Here is a 12,009-nt window from a genome sequence, read left to right on the forward strand (position 1 = left end):
TTCAGGATATGGGAGTCTGGGCTGCAGGCTGTGGCTGGAAGGAAGAGAGGGACATGAGGAGGAAGAAACAGGACTTGTGGGTGCTCAGAGCATATGCCTCTGCCTGAACAGACCTGGCATCAACAGAGCAAATGAAACATAAAGGCACCTGAGAGAACAGAACATCTTTTCATTTAAAATTTAAGAAGTCAAAACATTTCATGTTTAAATTTGGACTATAGAAGTACTTAGGGATAGATATTTTGGGGGTAATATTGAGCCCACGGTGGTCAGCACAGGCAAAAAGATCTGGATATTCAGAGGCAGTATCTAGATAGCAGGTGCTGAATATCCAGCTATCCTGTTAACGATAATTTTCAGTCACTACTCGGATAGCCAATCCGCTTTCACTTAGCCTGTTTTCTGTCCTAAGGAATACGAACATTTACCCGAATAGTGGCATGGCAAATCATTATTATCTAGAAAAGTGCCAGCTCCTCCCACGGATTACCCTGGCACTAGTATTACCTGGATGGTGCCTTAGTGATCAGCGGAAATGCTCAGCACTCAGCAATACTATCCGGATAGTGTCTCGGTGATCAGAGGAAATACTCAGCACTCATCAGTACTATCCAGACAGTGCCACTGAATAGTGGGTTTGCTGGGACATATCTGGTTTGCAGGTCCTGCTTTTGAACATCGGCCCATTTATGTACTAGAATGTTTTAAGCTGTGTTGTTTTCCACTGAAGTTAACACAGTTTAGATCAGGTGGAATAGACCTTGAAATAAATACATTAAAACGAGCCAGTTCTGGTTTTTGCTGAGATTTTTCATGTTCAGATATCATCCTCCTGCCTCCTGCTCGCTCCTCCATACTTGTTAAAACTCAACAGTTGCATCAAAAGTCATCAGTTCTGGTCCACAGACTGAATGGATCCTTCTGGAACTAGGTACGTATGCACCCTGGTTCCTAGTCATAGATGCCGCTTTTGAGCAAAGAATGGGACCCTGGTCCCTGAACTCACAGGATCTGATATTCAGCCCATGTCGGTCAATGGTTTCTAAGACACTGGCAGAATTAAGCCTGAATGTTCAATGCTGGGCCATGTCCGGGCTACAGCATTGAATATCCGGTTATGTGTTGTCACCCGAAAGTTACTAAGTAGCAGCCAATGCTCGGTTAGCTTAACAGATAAAGTTAGGATAGGCTTTTTTCTGTCCTAACTTTGGGGCCCTTTTAGAAAGGCACGGTAGGGCTACCACATGGGTAGTGTGCGGCAAAACAGTACTACCGCATGGCGCACCACAGCACCCTGTAAGTAGTTCTGTGTTTGCCATGTGGCATTTCCCGCACCAGAAAATATTTTTCTATTTTCTGGGGCAGGGAGTAGGCATGTCCAGTGGTAATTGGCCATCGGCGTGTGCTGTCCGATTGCTGCCAGGTTAGCGTGTGAGCCCTTATCATCTACTAAATAGTAGATGGTAAAGGCTCAGGCAGTAAATCATCGCACACCAGTATTTTTATTAGCACATGGCCATTTATGATTTCCATTTAAAATAATGGGAATTCCTGCAGCGGTAAAAGTGACTTCGGCATGCGGGAATTTTCAAATGCCCACACTACAACAGGCTACTTTGTACTGCAGCTTTGTAAAAGGGCTCTTTTCTGTACTTCCTTAACCAATTATTGCAGTGGTTCCCAAACCTGGTCCTGGAGGCACCCCAGCCAGAAAGGTTTTCATGATATCCACAATGAATATTCATGAGAGAGATTTGCATACAAAGGAGGCAGTGCAAGCAAATCTCTCTCATAAATATTTACTGTGGATATCCTGAAAACCTGACTGGATGGGGTGCCTCCAGGACCAGGTTTGGGAACCACTGCGCTAACTGGTTAAGCGGTTAAGTGCTGGCTCTGCCCCTGAACTGCCCTGACACTAATTAGACAGTGAACAATACGACGGATCCAACACAGTACACAAGAATTAGAGGCTGACCACAGTCTAGACCAACTCGGGACATGATGTTGATGAAAATGCTTTATTGATTGTTCAAGGGACCCGACACAGTCCGTGTTTCGACAAACAAATTTTTTATGTTCTTGAACACGTGACCTGGCTTGTTCCAGCTGGATTGACTCCTGGGCTTTTGATCCTAGTCTGGGTTTTTGTCCTTCTGCATTCTGAAACTGCTACGAGAATACCCTTTGTGACCCCTGAGGCAGGCGCCTTTGTGCATCGAAACACGAACCATGTCGGGTCCCTTGAACGATCAATAAAGCATTTTCATCAACATCATCTCCCAAGTTGGTCTAGACTGTGGTCAGCCTCTACTTCTTGTGTACTAATTAGACAGTACCGCGGCAGTCACAGGCAATATTCAGTGGCACTACCTTCATAAATGCCACTGAATATTGGCAGATGGCCAGCTCAGCAGGGTTTTACCAAGTAGGCGCCTCTTGCCTGGTTCAACCCTTTTTTGTGTTGCTCCTCACTTAGAGAGAATGTTCAGTGCCTGGTTTTGCCCCATTGCATGAATGGAGTTCCAGTTCTGGTTTCCTTAAGAAGAGTAGGACTATGTCTACCTATACAAAATGGGTGAAAAGACGACTATGTCAATTCTTTCCCCACCACCCACACACACCCCTACACTGATATCTTAGGGGCAGGAGCTAGGTCTGGCTCAACCCCTGAAAGAACTCAGTTCTGAAAGCAAATTGCTTTAACCCTCTTATTTTGGAATATTTCAAGAAATTCAAAGAACACTCCCAAGTCAGCTGAAGCTCTTTCAGCAAAAATTTAGAAATGCTGAGGAAAAAACGGAAACCTCAATTCACTAGGCGGCCCTTTTACTATGATGCATTAGGAGCTAAGGTACACCTAATGCAGCTTAAAATGGCACTCAGGCGTCTTGCAGTAACTGCATGCTAAAAAATATTTATCATTTTATTGGGGGGGGGGGGGGGGGGGAAGCTTGTCAGAGAGTGGACATTCCTGTGCTAATCTTAGTGCAGCTACATTACTTTGAGCTAACTGGTTATTTATTTAGCTAGATTTTGCTCACACCTTTTTCAGTAGTAGCTCAAGGTGAGTTACATTCAGGTATGTTGGGTATTTCCCTGTCCCCAGAGGGCTCACAATCTAAGTTTGTACCTGAGGCAATGGAGGGTTAAGTGACTTGCCCAAGATCACAAGGAGCAGCAGTGGGCTTTGAACTGGCCACCTCTGGATTGCAAGACCAGTGCTCTAACCACTAGACCACTCCTCCACTGTAGGTTAGCCTATGGGTGGTGGTAAGTGCTCACATGACACATTTTTTTTAATGGCTGCATGATAATGGAAACTTTAGTGCATGGCCATTAATGCAAAAAAATACAAAAATGGAGTTATTGCACAGGAAATACCCACGTAAGGGCATGCTAAGGCCACTTTTTACCATGGGTTTGTAAAAGTGCCCCCTAGGTTATTCTGCCCACAAAATGCAATCCTGCATTGCTACAGGCTTCTGCCTTCTGTCTTTTGGGGCCTCTGCTACATATTTTTAAAGGTCAGCTTTTGCCCATATTTGTATTCATGCACAGGCTGAGAGCAGATGATTGCACGTCAATGAACTGACAGACAAATTCTCTCTCAGTGACAGTCAAACTTTTTATAGGAGCTTACTGATTGGGGGTATTGGGGGTATTACTAAGCCAGCATTCTATAATGGCAGAGTTGCGCACCAAATCTGTTATGAATACTAGCATAAGTCTGTAGTTAGGTGCAATGTAAATGTTAGGCGTGAACACTTACATCATGTCTATGGCTGGTGTAAATTCTGGCACCTAAAATCAGTAGCTTGGTGTGTGCAAGGAGAGACTTGCTGACCTGAACATGTATACCCTGGAGAAAAGGAAAAACCAGGGTGATATGATACAGATATTCAAATATTTGAAAGGTATAAATCCATAGACAAACATTTTCCAGAGATGGGAAACAGGTAGAACTAGAGGACATGAATTGAGGTTGAAAGGGGGCCAACTCTGGAATAATGGGAAGTATTTTTTCACCGAGAGGGTGGTAGGTATCTGGAATGCCCTTCCACGGGAGGTGGTGGACATGAAAATGGTAGCGGAATTCAAAAATGCATGGGATAAACACAAAGGAAGCCTGTTTGGAAGAATGGATCTAAAGAAGCTTAGCAGAGAATAGGTAGCAACACCACTAACTGGGAAGCAAAGCCAGTGCTGGGCAAGACTTCTATGGTCTGTGCTCTAATCCTGGCTGTACAGATTCAGCTCCAGAAGTTGGAGAACAAGGTCAGTGCCAGACAGACTTCTACGGTCTGTACCCTGATCGTAGCTGAATAGGTTTGCATGGGCTGCAGTGGAGCTTTTCAGGAGCTTCAACAAGTTTAGAAATTTAGAACTGTTGGATTATTTGTAGTAAATAATTAGCAGATTTTATACACACAGCTTCAGCTTTAGAAATGTTAATTTCTTTTCTTCATCTCTCTCACATACACCCCAGAATAATTCACTGCTGAGTCACTTTAAAGTTGAAGTAACAAAACATCTGTTTACTCACAGTTTGTAGTTAGATTTATATTCAGACAGGCTTATATAAACATAATACTATACATTTGGATTATCAGCTCTTTCCATGTGCTTAGATGGTAATGGATGCTCACACCATAGATCCTCAGCTTAGGAGAGACCATGAGCTCCATGTGCTGTGCCTAACCCCCACAGGAAGTTGCATGGGTGTGACCTCTCTAGGAAATTCACATCAGAGGTCACAGAGTAATCAAAGAGAAAAAAATTGGTGACAGGCAATGCATGTAAAATACAATACATTATTCCAACAAACCCCTTCTCATGCATAACTGTCATGCAATTATTAATTCATACAAAGTCCAAGCTTTATTCGCAGATTCACAAAATGTTCTCTGGGTAACGGTTTGGTCATGATGTCAGCTGTCATCTCACTGGTGTGACAATAGTGTAGACTGATGACCCCTTCTTTCGCCAGCTCTCGCACGTTGTGATATTTCGTTGCGATGTGCTTGGTGCGTGACTGAACCTTGTCATTCTGTGACAGTCTGATGCAGCTCTGATTATCTTCCATTATCTGGATTGGTCTCTGTTCAGCTATTCCAAAATCCAGCAAAAGTTTTTCAATCCACATCAGTTCTCTGCATGCTTCTGATACGGCCACATATTCAGCTTCTGTAGAAGACAGACTCACAATACTTTGTTTATGACTGGCCCAAGAAATTTGTACATTTCCATACATAAACACATATCCACTTGTGGATTTATAATCAGAATGATCCCCTGCCCAATCTGAATCACAGTAACATATTAGTTTTGGATTACTATTGGCTGAAATCTTTAATTTACAATCAATGGTACCTTTTAAATACCTTACCATCCTTTTAACTGCAGTCCAATCTGATTTGGTAGGTGAGCTGACCCTTCTGCTCAAAATTCCTACTGCATTTGCTATATCAGCCCTATATGTGGTAGTCAGATATAAAAGCTTACCTATGGCTGATCTATATTGGATGTTATCTGGTAAAGGTTCTCTTACTGTTTCATCCTTCAGAAAATCAGTGATTATGGGAGTGCTTACAACTTGGGCATCTTGCATACCTAAACTTTCAATAAGCTCATTTATTTTCTGCTTCTGGCTCAGAAGATAAGAACCATCATTTTGTTTCTCAATTTCTATACCAAGATAGTATGACACATTACCAAGTTCTTTTATCTCAACATTCAGGTTTAAATATTTTACAATGTCCTTGTACTCTTGCTCACTTTCGCTTGCAATGAGCAGATCATCAACAAAAGCTAAAATGTATGCATATTGTCCATTTCTGCACCTAGTGTACAAGCATTTATCTGCTTCACCTTGCTTAAATCCTAAATTTGTCAATATTTCATGCAATTTGTCATTCCAACATTTTGCACTTTGCTTTAATCCATAAAGACCTTTGTTTAATTTACACACTAGCTGTCTTTGTTTTGTATTTATGAAACCTGTTGGCTGTTCCATGTACAAGTCTTCAGTTATATCTCCATGAAGAAATGCTGTTTTCACATCAATGTGGTTGACTTGCATGCCTTTTGAGACTGCAATGCTCAGAAGTGTTCTAATTGTCGTGTGTTTCACTACAGGTGCAAACACTTCATCAAAATCTTCTCCATATTTTTGAAGATATCCCTTTGCGACTAATCTGGCTTTATACCTTTCCACTTTTCCTTGTGCATTCCTTTTTAACTTGAATACCCATTTGCATCCTATAGCTTTCTTGCCAGGAGGTAATTTTGTAAGAATCCAAGTATTATTTTTATGCAATGCATCAATTTCTTCTTGTGCAGCTTTACGCCATTCAGCAGCTTCTTCTGCTGGCATTTTCTCAATCTCATCCCATGTTAAGGGCTCTTGAGCTTCTGCTGACTTTGTTAGGTAAGACAGTCTTGGGGGTGGAACACCTTTGTTTTCCCTGGATGAGCGCCTGACAACAGGTTGGTCTGACCTTTCCGCATCCTCTAAATCTGAGAGTCCTTCTCCAATTGATTCCCCTTCTCCAACTGTACTGTCTCCTGCAATGATCCTTTCTGTGTCTGCTTCCTCTGCCTGTTCCTCGTTAGATACAGATGAGTTGCTTTCAGACATCTGCCTTGGTATGGCATTTATATACACTGGCATGTCTATTATGGTTCTAGTTTCATATTCTGGATGATAAGGCTCATCTGGGATAATCCAGCCTTTATCAACCCTTTTGTTTTCATCAAAATATGTAACATGTCTTATGCCAACAATGCCAGTTTTCAGATTCAAAATTCTATATCCTTTGTGTCCTGGAGCATAGCCAACTAAAATGCCCCTTTCTGTTGTGGAATCCAGCTTATGCCTTCTTTGCTTTGGTACATGAGCATATGCTGTACTTCCAAATGTTCTTATGTGTGACAGGTTTGGCTTCCTACCATGCCATGTCTCATGTGGTGTGCGCTCAGCGCCTTTAGTTGGCATTCTGTTTTGTAGGTACACTGCTGTGAGAATGGCTTCCCCCCATAGTCTTTTAGGGAGATTGCTATCTGACAGCATACATCTGGTCATTTCCACAAGTGACCTAAATTTTCTCTCTGCAACAGAATTTTGCTCTGGTGTATAAGCTACTGTTGTGATATGCTGAATGCCTTCTTGTTCTAGAAATGTGCGCATGCTTTGTGAAGTGAACTCACCACCATTGTCGGTCTGAAGAACCTTTGGTTTTCTTTCAAATTTATTGCTCACCATGGCTACGTATTTCTTCAGCATGTCTGTGACTTGACTTTTTTCTTTCAGCAAATAGGCCACACAATATCTAGAGAAATCATCCAAGAATATTAGCACAAATCTGTTATTTCCCAATGATGGGATATTAAACGGTCCACATAAGTCACTGTGTATTAAGTCCAGTACTTTATTACTCCTATTTCCTGTGTATGCAGGAAATGAGGGTCTCACACCTTTTTGAGTAACACAGTCTATGCATTTCTCCATTTTACCAGCATCTGCACTTATCTGAATGCCTGTGGCAAGTTGCTTACTGTAAAGATCCTGGATCACCTTAAAATCACGATGTCCCAGGCGGCGGTGCCAGATTTCCAGACTACATTTACCATCATTCTTCCTTACTTGCGCCAGATGTGAGGCTTCACCTGAAATGCTCAGTTTATAAACATCATTATGCATAAAAGCTTCAGCATACACTTCATCATTTTTAGAAATTGTGCACTTACTGTTTTCAAAATGAATCGCAAATCCCTTCTTATCTAATGTAGATACACTAAGCATATTGCAAACTGCTTGGGGAATATACAAGACATCACTTACAGGAATTTCTTTAACTTCATTAGACACTTTGCATTTTAAGAATCCAATGCCTTTTGCTTGGATCTGAGTAGTCCCTGCGTTTGCAGTATGAAGAATTCCTTCTTCTGGACTCACTTCCTGAAAGAAATCCTTACAATTGGTTAAATGGCATGTGCTCCCCGAATCCAAAATCCAAGTACTTTCATTTGAATTATTATTTACCATAGTCAAAGATTTTTCTGCCATTAGAAAGCTCTTATGTTTATCATTGTCTTTTGTACATGTCCTGCTTGGAAAATTCTTTTGTCCCATTGGCTTAGGTGAGCTAGAGGGGGTGTTTTGTATTTCCTTACACCATTTAGATACATGTCCCTCCTTTCCACATGAATAGCAAATCAGCTTGCCCTTGGGTGGAGTTTTCCCATAGCTCCGCCTTCCTCTGTTCTTTGCCAAGAAATTTGTTTCATTTCTCTCTGACTGTCTTTGAGAACACATCTCCTCAGAATCATTAATTATGCATTCCTGCCTCAGTTTTGATGCTGCCTGTTCAAAAGATTGCCCTTCAATGGCTTCATTTACAGACCTAAAAACATCAAACTTCTTTGATAGTGAGGTAAAAAGAAATGCTCTTTTCAATGCATCACACATGGGAATTCCAGAAAGTTCTAACTTTTGAAATGAAGACATAAGATGCATAATGTGATCATTACATTTACTTTTATCCCTTAATTTGGTCTCATTTAACTCTGCTAACCAAATTGGTTGCTGTTTTGCATATGTAGTTGCATACATAGTTCTCAGTTTATCTAAAATGTCGTTTGCTGTATCTTTTGCCTCCACTAATATGGCTTGTTTCTCTGAGAGAGCTTCCAAAAACATGCACTTCACATAATAGTTTGCATTGTCCCATTCAGCCATATTTTCAGCTGTTCTGTTTTAGTCTAAACATATACTTAATTTCTTTGCTTGAAGGAGACATCTGAATCTTAGTTCCCACTGCTGATAATTAAATGCAGTTAATTTAGGCACCTTGAGAGAGTGGAAAAATGGTGAATTTCCTCCCTCAGCCATTTCTTAGCCTTGCCTTCTGTTTAGTGTGTGGGGGGGGGGAGAGAGAGACAGACTGAATCTTTCTTTTAAAACTTAAGAGAAAAATGTGGCTTTTTCACTGCCTGGTAATATTTCTCTTCCTTTTCAATTCCTGGGCTGGGCCCATAACCCTTTTGTTGGATTATTTGTAGTAAATAATTAGCAGATTTTATACACACAGCTTCAGCTTTAGAAATGTTAATTTCTTTTCTTCATCTCTCTCACATACACCCCAGAATAATTCACTGCTGAGTCACTTTAAAGTTGAAGTAACAAAACATCTGTTTACTCACAGTTTGTAGTTAGATTTATATTCAGACAGGCTTATATAAACATAATACTATACATTTGGATTATCAGCTCTTTCCATGTGCTTAGATGGTAATGGATGCTCACACCATAGATCCTCAGCTTAGGAGAGACCATGAGCTCCATGTGCTGTGCCTAACCCCCACAGGAAGTTGCATGGGTGTGACCTCTCTAGGAAATTCACATCAGAGGTCACAGAGTAATCACAGAGAAAAAAATTGGTGACAGGCAATGCATGTAAAATACAATACATTATTCCAACAAGAACAAGGCCAGTACCAGACAGACTTATACTGTCTATGCCCTGAAAATGGCAAGAAGATATCAAGATCGGGTATACATATGAAGTATTACATCATACCTTATGCTATGAGTTTATCTTATTGGGCATACTGAATGACCTGTACAGATCTTTCTCTGCCATCATCTACTATGTAAATACATTTATTCTATAAAATGCATTTCAGGAATAGTTGGAAGACCCTGACACACCTGAGCCCCTCCCACATTAATGATCCCTTTGCAGTTGTGTAAGAAAGAAGTTAGCTGCAAATCAGTTACTCATATGACTGCTAATAAGTGCTTGTTAATGCCAATTATTGGTACATAACTCCAGTTAGCACCAATTAGCTAATTTACCCACATAACTAACCCTATTTTATAACTGGGCAGGTATTTGTGTGCCCAACTTTAGGTGCCATTTATAAAATTGGGGGGATTGTGTTTATGGATTACTATCAAATGCATTTTTTTAACTTGAAATTTTTATTGAAAAATACACATACCAACAAGAACATTTTATTTATTTATAAAACTTATACCCTGCTTAAACCTAAGCGGCTAACAGCATAACATACATTTAAAACAATCAAAACAAAACAACAAATACAACATTATCCACACAAACCCCTCCCCCTCCTCCAAACATAACAATTGGTCTCCAACTGCATCACACGAAGGCCTGAACAAAAAAATGAGTTTTCAAAAGCTTCTTGAATTGTCCTGCATTCGCACATGTTGCCTCCATATTAGGCAATTCTACTGTAATAATCACTGTGAATCCTTGGTACTTTAGCTTCTGAAACCTTGTAGGCAAGCCTGTGTAATAACAATCCAATTAAACACGGTTACCAAGGGAATAAGGAAGGCTCTGGTCTAGTGACTGAAAGCTAGATGGAGTGAAGGGAAGGGGTCTTGATATATTGCCTTTCTGTGGGTTTTGTAACTACATTAAAAGCAGTTTACATAGTATATGCAGGTATGTATTTATACCTGGGGCAATGGAGGGTTACGTGACTTGCCCAGAGTCACAAGGAGCTGTAGTGGGAATTAAACCCAGTTCTGCAGGATCAAAGTCCACTGCACTAACCGCTAGGCTACTCCTCCACTCCAAGTGTTCCAATCTTGGCATTTGTCTCTCCTCTTGTTCTCTGCACCTTCTCACTGCTCACACTATCTATAGTTCCTTCTGCTTCTCATTCTCTATTAATTTCTCCAAATGGCACACCATACTGCAGAAAATGAGCACAATTAAAAGCAATGTAAGTCTTTAAGCCCACTTGAGATGTAGAAGGCAGTGATAATAACAAGGCTGAGATGCTGGGTAGAAGACCTAGGGGAATTCAAAGCTTCTAAGTTACAAAGTCCAGGAAGAAGATTTTAGGCTGGTCCTGGATTTATGACTACCTCATCCAGATGCATTATGGGATCTTCAGCATTGATGCAATGGGTAGAATCAAAGACTACAAGTACCACACTGCTTTGGGATGTAAGTTTGAAACCAAGACTGGTCAAAAAGTCTCCTTCCTTGAACTGGGTAACTTGTCAGTCTGGGAAAGGAAGTTCTGGGTATTGATTGAAATATGAGATCTTGTCTGCTCATCTGCCCAGAATAATAGGAGTGTTTCTCAAGCCAGTACTGGAGCACCCCTTAGCTTTGTTGGCATGCTAATCTATTTCATGCATATTCCATGAAATTTAGACTGGCTGAGATTACTCTAGGGCTAGTTGAAAGAGATATTGCAGTGAGGGATCAAAAAGGGAATTTAAGAACACTTACTGAAATCCAGCAGTGTGGAACTAACTTCTCTTTCAACAGCTTCCAACTCTGGTCCTTTTCCAGGCTCCAGATCATCTGGGATGTAAAGAGATTCTGAGTGCCTCACAGTGCTGTAGCCATGGGTGGGCCCGGGTGTGCACTCACATTGGGTCAGCAGATGGAAGAATGCTGCCAATTTCCCCAGTGTTCACATAGCCCAGGAGTGTTCCAGTGGAAGATATCTTCAGCTGGAAGGGCTTGGAGAGCTCCACCAGTCAAGGTAATTTTAACACTGGGGGTGAGGGTAGGGTGGGGCAATGGGGGGGGGAGGAAATGTGCGGTCCCAGCCAATCCACCCCTGGGCCCTTCCAAAAATTCATGTATGGCTGTTCTACTACGATAGAGCACAAACCAAACTGGGCTCATAGTTTTTGTAGAATCATACTGTTCTGAACACACCTCCCACTGGGAAGTGTCTAAGTTACTATACAATCTTACTCCCTGACCTCACAATTCAATGTAAGTAGGGACACTGAAATCACTGGTAGTGGCCAGATTTCACCTCTCTATAAAATGACATAGTTATCATATCTGATGCAGATGCATAAAGGAAGACCTTACTGCTGCAGAGATTTGATTCTCCATTGAAAGTAAATAGTCCAACTGTACCCCTTAAATATGAACCACCCATTTAGGTTGTAAAATAGCATCTGTTAAGGAGGGCAGGGCAACAAGAGCCTTTTCTTTCCTG

This window comes from Microcaecilia unicolor, chromosome 12, assembly GCF_901765095.1.
Source record: "Microcaecilia unicolor chromosome 12, aMicUni1.1, whole genome shotgun sequence".
Taxonomy (NCBI): domain Eukaryota; kingdom Metazoa; phylum Chordata; class Amphibia; order Gymnophiona; family Siphonopidae; genus Microcaecilia; species Microcaecilia unicolor.